General features: G+C 41.5%; 1 long non-coding RNA gene across 14 annotated transcripts in view; it reads right to left on the reverse strand.

Moving 5' to 3' along the window:
* The window catches only part of LOC103162770, a 163,133-nt gene extending 154,326 nt beyond the window's left edge, over nucleotides 1-8,807 (reverse strand). For 3 of the 14 annotated variants that reach the window (XR_004769601.1, XR_004769602.1, XR_004769600.1), the window contains exons 1-2: nucleotides 8,531-8,807; nucleotides 742-792 (exon numbers count right to left, since the gene is read on the reverse strand). This is a non-coding gene — a long non-coding RNA (uncharacterized LOC103162770). Of the gene's footprint in view, nucleotides 1-235; nucleotides 793-8,530 lie in introns of all 14 variants that reach the window. The other 11 variants (XR_003484695.2, XR_004769603.1, XR_004769604.1 and 8 more) reach the window with 6 other exon arrangements.
* Between the last annotated feature and the right edge of the window lie 823 nt (nucleotides 8,808-9,630).

The following is a 9,630-nucleotide window of genomic DNA, read 5'->3' on the forward strand; positions in this document are numbered from 1 at the left end:
CTAAAGGTCACATGAGAGGAACAGAGGCTCCAGCCAGGCCAGGCGCCGTTCTGCCCAGTGACCTAGAGGCTGAGGAATCTGATCAGGCCACTTTGCAGTGCTGTCCACTTCAGCTACTGCCTATCAGTGTCTGTTCCAACAGCCAAGAGAGAACAAAAGAAGTGACCAGCCAGTAGCTGTCGGATTTCCCCGCATCATGCAGTTCCATCACGCCTTTCTGTCTTTGCCTACTCACGTCTATTCCAGGATCCAGTAGCCAGTGGACAGGAGTCTCTTTAAACGTCAAGTGGAGGATGAAGAATAATCCTGGGCATGCTGAATTGCTTTGTTCATCTGTTTCCAGTGTGTGTGTGTGTGTGTGTGTGTGTGTGTGTGTGTGTGTGTGTGTGTCTGTGCTCACACTTGTGTTTGTATATGTGTAGCCACACATGTATATGTGTGTGCTTGTGCTTTTGGGGCTCTGAGACTGAAAGTGGAAATCCTCTGCTGTAGCTCTTTTTCCTAATTCATTGAGGTTGGTCTCTCAATCAAAAAACTAGAGCTCTCTTGCTAGCCAACTTGCTCTGGGGACCTTCTGCTTCCTTCTTCTGAGGCAGGAATGACAGTGGGGCTACCCTGCCCACCTGGTGTTTATGTGGGTTTCTGGGGATATGAACTCTGATCCTCACTCTTGCATCACAGCATTTTAACCACGAGTCGTTCCCAGAACTCAGTGTTGAGTGACAGCCACTAACATCTTACCACAGAGCCGGTGACATACAGTTCAAAAGTCTTCCTTCCACCTGTGAATTTCTAGGAAAAACAGAGAACACACTGGCAGGTCAGAAGCACTGTCCTGCAACTTGTCAATGACGAGTTAGCATTTTAGAGAAAATAAACTGTCAAAGATTATTGCTGTGTTAGTCTTTGATACTAGGTCAAATACTCAAGAGAAACACACTTTAAGGGAGGAAATGCTTGTTGGGTTCATGGTTGGGGGTTCAGTTTAGAGGGGTTAGTTAGCCTGCTTCACTGCTTTGGGCCTGTGGCAAAACAGACTATCATGGTAGTAGGAGTGTGTATTGACCAAAGTTGTTCACCTCCTTGTAGTTGGTACCTTTTATGTGTCTCACCTGGTCCCACGGCTGCTTATAAAATAATACTCTGAAGCATAATATTAATTATAATTGTTTGGCCAATGGCTCGGGCATATTACTGACTAGCTCTCACAATTAAATGAACCCATTTTTACTAATCTATGTATCACCACGTGGCTGTGGCTTACTGATAATATTCTGGCATCTAAGTCCTTCGGAGGCTACATGGCATCTCCCAGACTCTGCTTCCTTTCTCTCCATATCTTTGTTTGGATTTCCCACCTGGCTCTATTCTGCCTGGCCATTGGTCAAATCAGCTTTATTCGTCAACCAATAAAAGCAACACATATTTGCAGCATACAAAAAGGCACCCCACATCACCTCCTGGCAAGTAGGAAGCATGTCATGTATGTGGCTGCACAAAGTTTATCCTTCTAGGACATGTTCCCAAATAGGCCTGTGGTAGTGCTGTCAACTTGACAGAATCCTGAATTACCTCAGGGATCAGATTCTGACATTCCTATGGGTCATTATCTTGATGACTTTAAGAGGAGTATGGAGACCTGCCCACTGTGGGTGGCAGTATTCCCTGGCTGGCAGAGGTATTCTCATAATTTCACATTTTTATTTTTTGCTTGAAATATATTTAAATGCAACCATTTCATCAAGCTATTTAGATAAAAATTTAAATAATATATTTCACCTTCAAAATTTGATATGCACTTCATACATAGACACACAGAGGAAATCTGAACCAGGACTAGCCTCATTTAAGGAGTAGCCACATGGGCCTGGTGTATATTGCCTGTGGGAGAGCAGTAGGCATAGAGAGAGGAGAGCAAGGATGTAGGTAACATACACAAAGTGATATGGCCTTCAGAAAAGGAAACTGGTACAGATGTGTCTCAATGGAAATGCAGCAGAGAAGACCCTCCCAGACCCTGCATAACCCCCCAGAGCCAGATCTTGAGGTTCTGACAGAGTTGGGGATCCTAGCCAGTCAGAAGCCAACATCTGGTTGTCTGTAACAGCCAACAAGGCTCAAGGAGGTTATCTCCAAGATGCAGGCATGAGCAGACACGGGGGTTTAGAAAGCCTCTGTCAATAAGAAGTTGGGCTCTGTAATCATTCTCAACCACAGTGAGCCTCACAGGAAGCTGGTCTAGTAAACCAGGCTCATTAAGGCTGCAGCCAGGACAGCCCTGCCCCCTTTTCATCCCCCAGTGAAACCCGAAACTTGAGCTGTTTGGAAGCTGCTTCTAAAGAGTTTGGGTGTTGTTTGTTTGTGTGTTTGTTTTAAAATGGTTCACAGAGAGGCTATGGGTGTTCTGGACTGCCCAACCCACCACAGCAACAGAGTTCTAGGTTACCATCAAATCCGCTCTGGGACAAGCACCTGGAGACAAGCCCCACAGGCAATCAACTCCAGCTTACTGGTTGTCTGATACCTTTGTTTTTCCTCTCTGTTGACTATAGATGTGTTTCAGAGAGTAGCCTCGTTTGGAACCAACACTAATAAAATGGGTTCATGAATTTGATTCCTGGCAAGAAGGCTAGGGAGACATAGCCCAGAACTAAAGGCAGGCTGTAAAAGTCTAGAAACCAGGAAAGGGATCCTGTGTGGAAATCTGAGCTGCAAGACCTAAGTAGGTAGGAAACAGCCTCCGTGGCTGGAGTTGTTGCCTCTATTCCCTTTGCAGACTGGAAGCCTTGGTCCCGCTGGGTGGTTAGAAACAGCCAACCATAAATGTGAACAAAAGCAGGAGGGGGAAAAAAAAGCAGACTATCAAAATGGAGCAGCTGGGCTTACTCAAGTATCCCTAGACTGGTTCATTCCAACGGTGCTCTGAGCTTGCCAAGTGCCCTGAGAGTTATTTCTGACCCATCTACACATGTGTGTCTACCACAGGCTGTTATAACTCCCTAAGTGACAAGCCAGAGCATCCCTTACAGGACACCTCTGCATTTTTTCTCTTGGCTGTCTCTGAAACTGTCAAGGATCTAAGGACCTGTTGACGAGGAAGAGGTAGAAAGGTGAGTGGAGGCTGAGAATGGCTGAGTCAAAGGTGAGGAGCCCTAGACTATGGGGAGCTACAACTCTCTAGCCTCCACCTGCACCATTGGGTTCCTTCCAGGCCACCTCTGAGTCCTTAGTCTGTGAGGTTTCTCAAAGGCTCCAGGTTTTCTGGCTGGTTTAACAGCCTTCTAAAGGGGTTTTAAAAAATCTCAAATGTAAACTGTCAAAGCTGCTTATGGTCTCACTGAGCCACAGTGATTGTGAAGGAACCAGGTTTCTTTCGACAATGGGGTACCACTGAGCACCACAATCATTTGGCTTTTGCAAATTCCTCCTTTTCTGTGAGACTAAGAAATTTTGATATATTCAGAGAGAGCAACTAAACATGCAAGAAAACAAAGGCAAAGTCATTTTGTGCCACCACCTCAGGCCCTAACTCATATCAGTATGGAAGATGAAAAGGGAGATTCCCACAGAGAATTGCACTAGCATAGCCTGAGAGCCATGCTGGACAGGCTGATATCTACCTTGCTCTAGTATCTTCACCCTAATTCCTTTCAGAAAACCGGGTACTGTTCTTCACAATCTGAGCCTCAGTTTCAGTATCTGTAAAAATGGGAACATCTAGTCGTCTTCCTGATAGCCTATCAATTGCAACCTATGGGCAGATCAATACTGTAATATTAGAGTGAAGGGTGATAGGCTGTCTTCTATTGGATTATAAGCACCATGCACAGGAGCTGGCCCCTGAACAACTGATGGCTTGTCACACCTATAGCAGAATGGTGACTGGTGCACAGTGGACACTCAAAAATGTGTACTCTAAATCTTTGCCACTATCCATTCTAGTCAAGTTTGGTGTTCCGTCTGCTCCTGTCTGCCATCTTTGATCAGTCCCAATAGCTGCCATTGTAAGAACTCCAATACCCATCCTTCATCTCCTATGACTTGTGCCTCAACAGACCCCACAGTATCAGGTCTTAGTTCCCAAACTAACTTACTTGCTTCGTAAGCTGCTCCCTGTCTCTGCCTGTCCCTCAAGTTACTTTTCTTGTTGTGACAATACACCTGACATAAGCAACTTGAGAAAGGGAGGTTTTATTTTGGCTCATGGTTCGAGGGTGATTTTAAATCGTGTCAGGTTGACAATCAAGGTCGGCTATCACATGTACATTCTGTTGTTCACTGGGCAATGAATTCTTCTCAATGATTGCCTTACATTTTGAAGTCCCTTCAGAGCCAGGAGTGGGTCTTATGAATAAGACATACCCTATATATGGAACACAGTAGGTCACATGTATGTTCCATATCCTATGTATAAAACACAGTAATTCATATGTATATGCCTTACCTATGTATGTCACTCGGTGGGTGCCTAAGGGTGTTGAGAAGTGTAGTTGTTTTAACATGTTCAGCTCTTTATAATTCACCCACGTTTACAAATGCAGGAAGTTACTTTAATCCTGTCAGTTCCAGCCAATAACCCTTTAAGAATTCCCCCACAAACTTCTAGGTAGATTCATACACAAAAGTCAAAGTCCAGGCACCCAAATCCAGCAATGACATCTTCCTTTCCATTCCTCCTGCTCACCTTCTCCTGCCTTGGAGATGCCTCTTAGGGATACAGCTGGGTGATAGAGCACTTGTCAAGAGTGTTCAAGACCCTGGTTAAATTCCCCAGCTCTGCAAAAGGAAGAATATGCCTGTCTCCTACTTAGTCTATCGATGACTGTTCTTCATGCCCTTGGCACATCTTCCCCCTTCCATGTATCCAACTTACACCAACCTGCCAGACACCACTTTTCCTTCTAGGGCTCTATAAATCACAGCATGCCAAGAGGGACATTCTCTGCCCTCCTGAGGGTCTGACTCAGACACAAGCAGTACCTGACATTTCTTCATTTAACACAGAATATACCAGGCACCTGTGATATATTAACACTGTTTTCCCATAATTGTGGCTACATTGTATTGGGACTTCTTTGGAAGAGGAAACCAAGATCTTGAATGTATTCAAATGATCTACCACGCACATGCACATGCATGTCAAATGACTGATCAAAGAGAATGTGGTCCTTTTCATGCCTCTGTGCTGTTGTACACATTGTTCTATTTGCCTAAAATGCCCTCTTCAGTCTTCATTGCTTCCATCTGTCAGGCAAAACCCGCCTTAGAATCTTCTCTAAACTCGGCTCTTAAACTCATGTGATTCTTTTTTTTTTTTTTTTTTTTTTTTCAGACAGGGCTTCTCTGTAGCTTTAGAGCCTATCCTGGCACTCACTCTGTAGACCAGGCTGGCATCAAACTCACAGAGATCTGCCTCCCGAGTGCTGGGATTAAAGCCATGTGCCACCACCACCTGGTCTCTCATGGGCTTCTTACATGTATTATTTGCTGAAGACTTCACCCCTAAGAGCATTGACAGCCATACTCTACAGGATATTTAAACACCTCATATTCTGCACAAGGGAAGCATTGGATAGCTCTACACAGGTGCTGTAGTTGCTGCTGTACCAAATATAACCTGAACTTTGAGTGCACATTTTCATTACTAGCATCTGACATGTGCTTCCTTATTTCTACCCTCATAGCATCCATGTGAGGTTGCTATGGAATGTCTCCACATTGTGGCTGAAATAATAGGCTGCTGTTGCATTCTCGTGTTGCTATAGCCTCACGGTATTTGATCCACATCTACCATGCTGTGAGTACTTCAAAAGGTATTTAGGAATTTTAAAAGAGAGAGCTGACATGTTTAGTCTTGATAAAAATTGGGGAAGGTTTTGGTGGCCTAGAAAGGACAGGCTGTGGAAAGCCCAATGGTGAAATCAAAGTGACTTGACTCAGCTCCTTCTCTTTCTGGCTAAGTGGCCTTGGGCACATGATTTTCTCTCTCTAATTATTGTTTTCTGCACCTACTACATGATAAGAGGATGTTAAGTCACGGTATCATAAACGCTCCAAATAGATGATCCTTAAAATACTTGGCATGGTGCAGAGTATTTGTGTATGACAGATACATGTGTGCCAATAAGTGCCACTAGTAAATTCTATGTCAAAGTACCAGAAGGAGACCAATGTGTTTATATCAAAAAATCAAATTCTGAAAAATACTTAACGGTTAATATATCTGTACAAAGGTGGAATCCTGAAGAATGCACCTAAATGGCTAACTCATGAAGGATAATAGGGCATCCCTTTAGCTAACACAGCTTCACTATCACCAAGTCACAGACATCAATCTTGTTTCATGTTTGGAAAGGATTATTAGACAGGCAGGTTAATGTATGAAGGTCACACATCTTCAATTTTATTAGACTTTTCTTCTATTAATCTTGGTGATTTCTCTATAAAAAGGTGGATAAAGTAAGAGTTTTAATGTTAAAGTTGGTAAAAAGATTTTACACACACACACACACACACACACACACACACACACACACACATATATATATATATATATATATGTATGTATATATAGTCTAATCAGGGAATACACCAATGGCCTTGATACCAGGGTTGCCTTCCTATAATAAACAACTACTGTTAAAAAGCTGGACAAAGGGAACAAAACTATTACCATCAGTAGAGAACAAACAGGGCTGACCCATGTTGTCTGAGAAAGGACACACATACTAAGTGGTTCCTGAAACAGACTTGGCATTCTGTCTGCAAGCCCAGGGAGAAGAGACCCAAACAAAGCACAGGTCCAGACAGCCACAGTATAGAATGAAGCAAGATTCCTTAAACACTACCCACCTTCAACCTCTTTTTGTCCAAGAAATTTTTATACAACCCAAGATATATAGATACTATAAAATTAAATGCTTGTAATAAATCATAAGGAATTTTATTTTTTAAAATTCTTATACATATAATCTTACTTATCAAATATGAAGGTATATTTGCATACTAATGAAATGGTTGTGCTGTTTATTTTTATGCAGAGAATCAAATCTTGATGGCATTTTTGATGATGCAGGATGGAGAGCATCTTCGGTGTTGTCAGAGTTGATGGATACTTTGATTTCATTGTTAAATTGTCATTGTTGAGAATGTCATGTCTCATAAATGCCTAATACAAAAATGGCAGAGGTTTTTGGCTACTCTCAGAAATTCTGAGATCTATCAAAACTTTAAGCAAGGAACAATACCATTCTCACAATTTTTTTTTAAAGAAAAATGAGCATTTCCCCCTATATCTTCTAGGATAATGCTATGTTACCAAGACCAATTGATAAAACTTCAAATCGATGCCCTTTATAAATATGGATACAAAAGTGCTAAATGCATATTAGCAAATTGGTATAGCAATGCATAAAAAGATAATGGATCATGATCAAACACTGTTTGCAGCAAGAATGCAAAGATTAATTTAAGATCAAAAGATCAACTATTGGTACTCACCAGAACCACAAAGCACTAGAGGAAATTATGTGATTGCTTTAATGTATGTATGAGAAATGAATTTTGCTTTTCACAGCATGCTAGATCAATGTGTACCCAGCAATTTATTTATATGCAGAACTAAAGAAAATGGGGAACATTAAAAATAACATGACTGCAATAGTATCTAAACCATCAAGTAACTGGGATAAGTATAAAAGTACTTGTGAGACCTGTACACTAACAACTCAGTGTAAAGGACTCAATTATTAACATGTACCATGTTCATGGATTGGAAAACTAAATGTTAAAATAAAAGGCCTCTTTCAAACTAACCCCTATGGTGAGTATAATTTAATTAAAGAATATTAATTATTGATGGGTTTGGCAAATTAAATTTTTAAAATTTTATGTGTGAGTAGTTGAATGTATGTATATGTACCATGTGCTTACATGGTATATGAGGAGGCCAGAAGAAGGTGTCTGATCACCTGGAGCTGAAATTACAGATGGTTGTGGGCTGCCTGATGTGGGCCTTGGGAACTGAACCTGGGTCCTCTGCAAGAGCAGCAAGTGATCTTAAATGCTGAACCATCTCTCCAGTGCCTTGACAATCAAATTTAACCATCCATATGGAAATGCAAAGGACTTTTAATACAGTTACTTCATTTTAGATAAAGAACAAAGTTGGGGGACTATGCTGTCTGATCTTATGGTCACTAGAAATCTTAGTAAACAAGAGTGCATGATGTTATTGTGTAGACAAGGGTCCAAATCGGGGGACAATTTAGGACCTACCCACATGTGGTCAGGTTAGTTGAGTTTCAGCATTCTAGAAAGTTAAATGAACAATTGAACTACCATAGATTAAAGGTGGCAAAGTCATTTTAAACAATGACGCTAGAACCACTAGTTCCTAGTAGAGGCAACTATAAATCTCAAACTTACATTCTATACCATACATAGAAGGCAACTCAAGATGGGTCATTAATTTCAATCCAAAGTTTATAGCTACAAAATCCCTGGAAGCAAATGGAAGATGAAAACTTACCCAAAGGATAAAAATTCCATCCAAATTAACATCTTCTCTTCTGTCCCTTGAAAGATACTGTTAATAAAATAAAAAAGGAAAGCTGTAAAGCAGGATGGAGAGGGGGGCAAAATTTGTTGTTTTTTTTTTTTAAGATTTGTATTCAAAGTAAAAATCTTTCATGTGTTGGGGATGAGGGAGGAAAGAGAAAAGGAGGAGGAGGAACAGGAAAAGGAGGAGGAGAAACAGGAAGAGGAAGACGAAAGAAGCAGTAGAAGCCAACACACAGGAAATGGACTCCCTCAGTAGTAAACATGGAAATAAAAGGTAATTACACAGTGAGTCATCACTACATACATGCTGAGTCATGTTGAATACACAGAACCACAGGAATGATTATCCAGTCCCTGTAGGAGGGCAAACTGGGACTTCAGGAAAGTGTGTGGTGGGTTCTAATAAGGTTAGAGACACATTTACTCAACTTAAAACCTAACAGCGCCACACTTGCATCTTTACCCCAGAGTGAAATGTGTATCTACACAGAGTCTCATACAGAAATGTGTGACATTGACTTAACAGCCCCAAACTGGAGAGAAACGGAACGTCTCTCCACAGGTGGCTGACTGCACATCTTGGGCAGTCTGCACAATTAAGTACTTCTCAATGATGAAGAGAACCATTTAAATATTTGCCTCCTAAGTAAATCTCGAAAACATTATGCTGAGTAGAAATATTTCCCCAAACAAATGGGACTGCCTGTGTGATTCCATTTTTGTGAAATTTCACAGCAGCCAGCACCATAATAATGACTGCACTCATGAAATGACAGCACACAGACCCAGGGGTACTGGTGGCTTACAAAGGGGTATGGCAGGTGATAGGAAGGGTTGCATTTGAGTTTTGCGGTGTCAGTCAGAGTACACACATTTATCAAAGTTCATCGAAATATACATTTAAGTGAATTCTTTGTGTGTGTGTGTGTGTGTGTGTGTGTGTGTGTGTGTGTGTGGTGTGCAAGTGTGCCTGTATGTATACACATGTACATGTGGAAGTCACAGATCCATGTCCATGTCTTCTTCAATCATTCTGTCTTTTTGTTTTGTTTTGCTTTTTGGCTTTTC

Source organism: Cricetulus griseus, chromosome 4 (genome assembly GCF_003668045.3).
Source record: "Cricetulus griseus strain 17A/GY chromosome 4, alternate assembly CriGri-PICRH-1.0, whole genome shotgun sequence".
Classification (NCBI taxonomy): domain Eukaryota; kingdom Metazoa; phylum Chordata; class Mammalia; order Rodentia; family Cricetidae; genus Cricetulus; species Cricetulus griseus.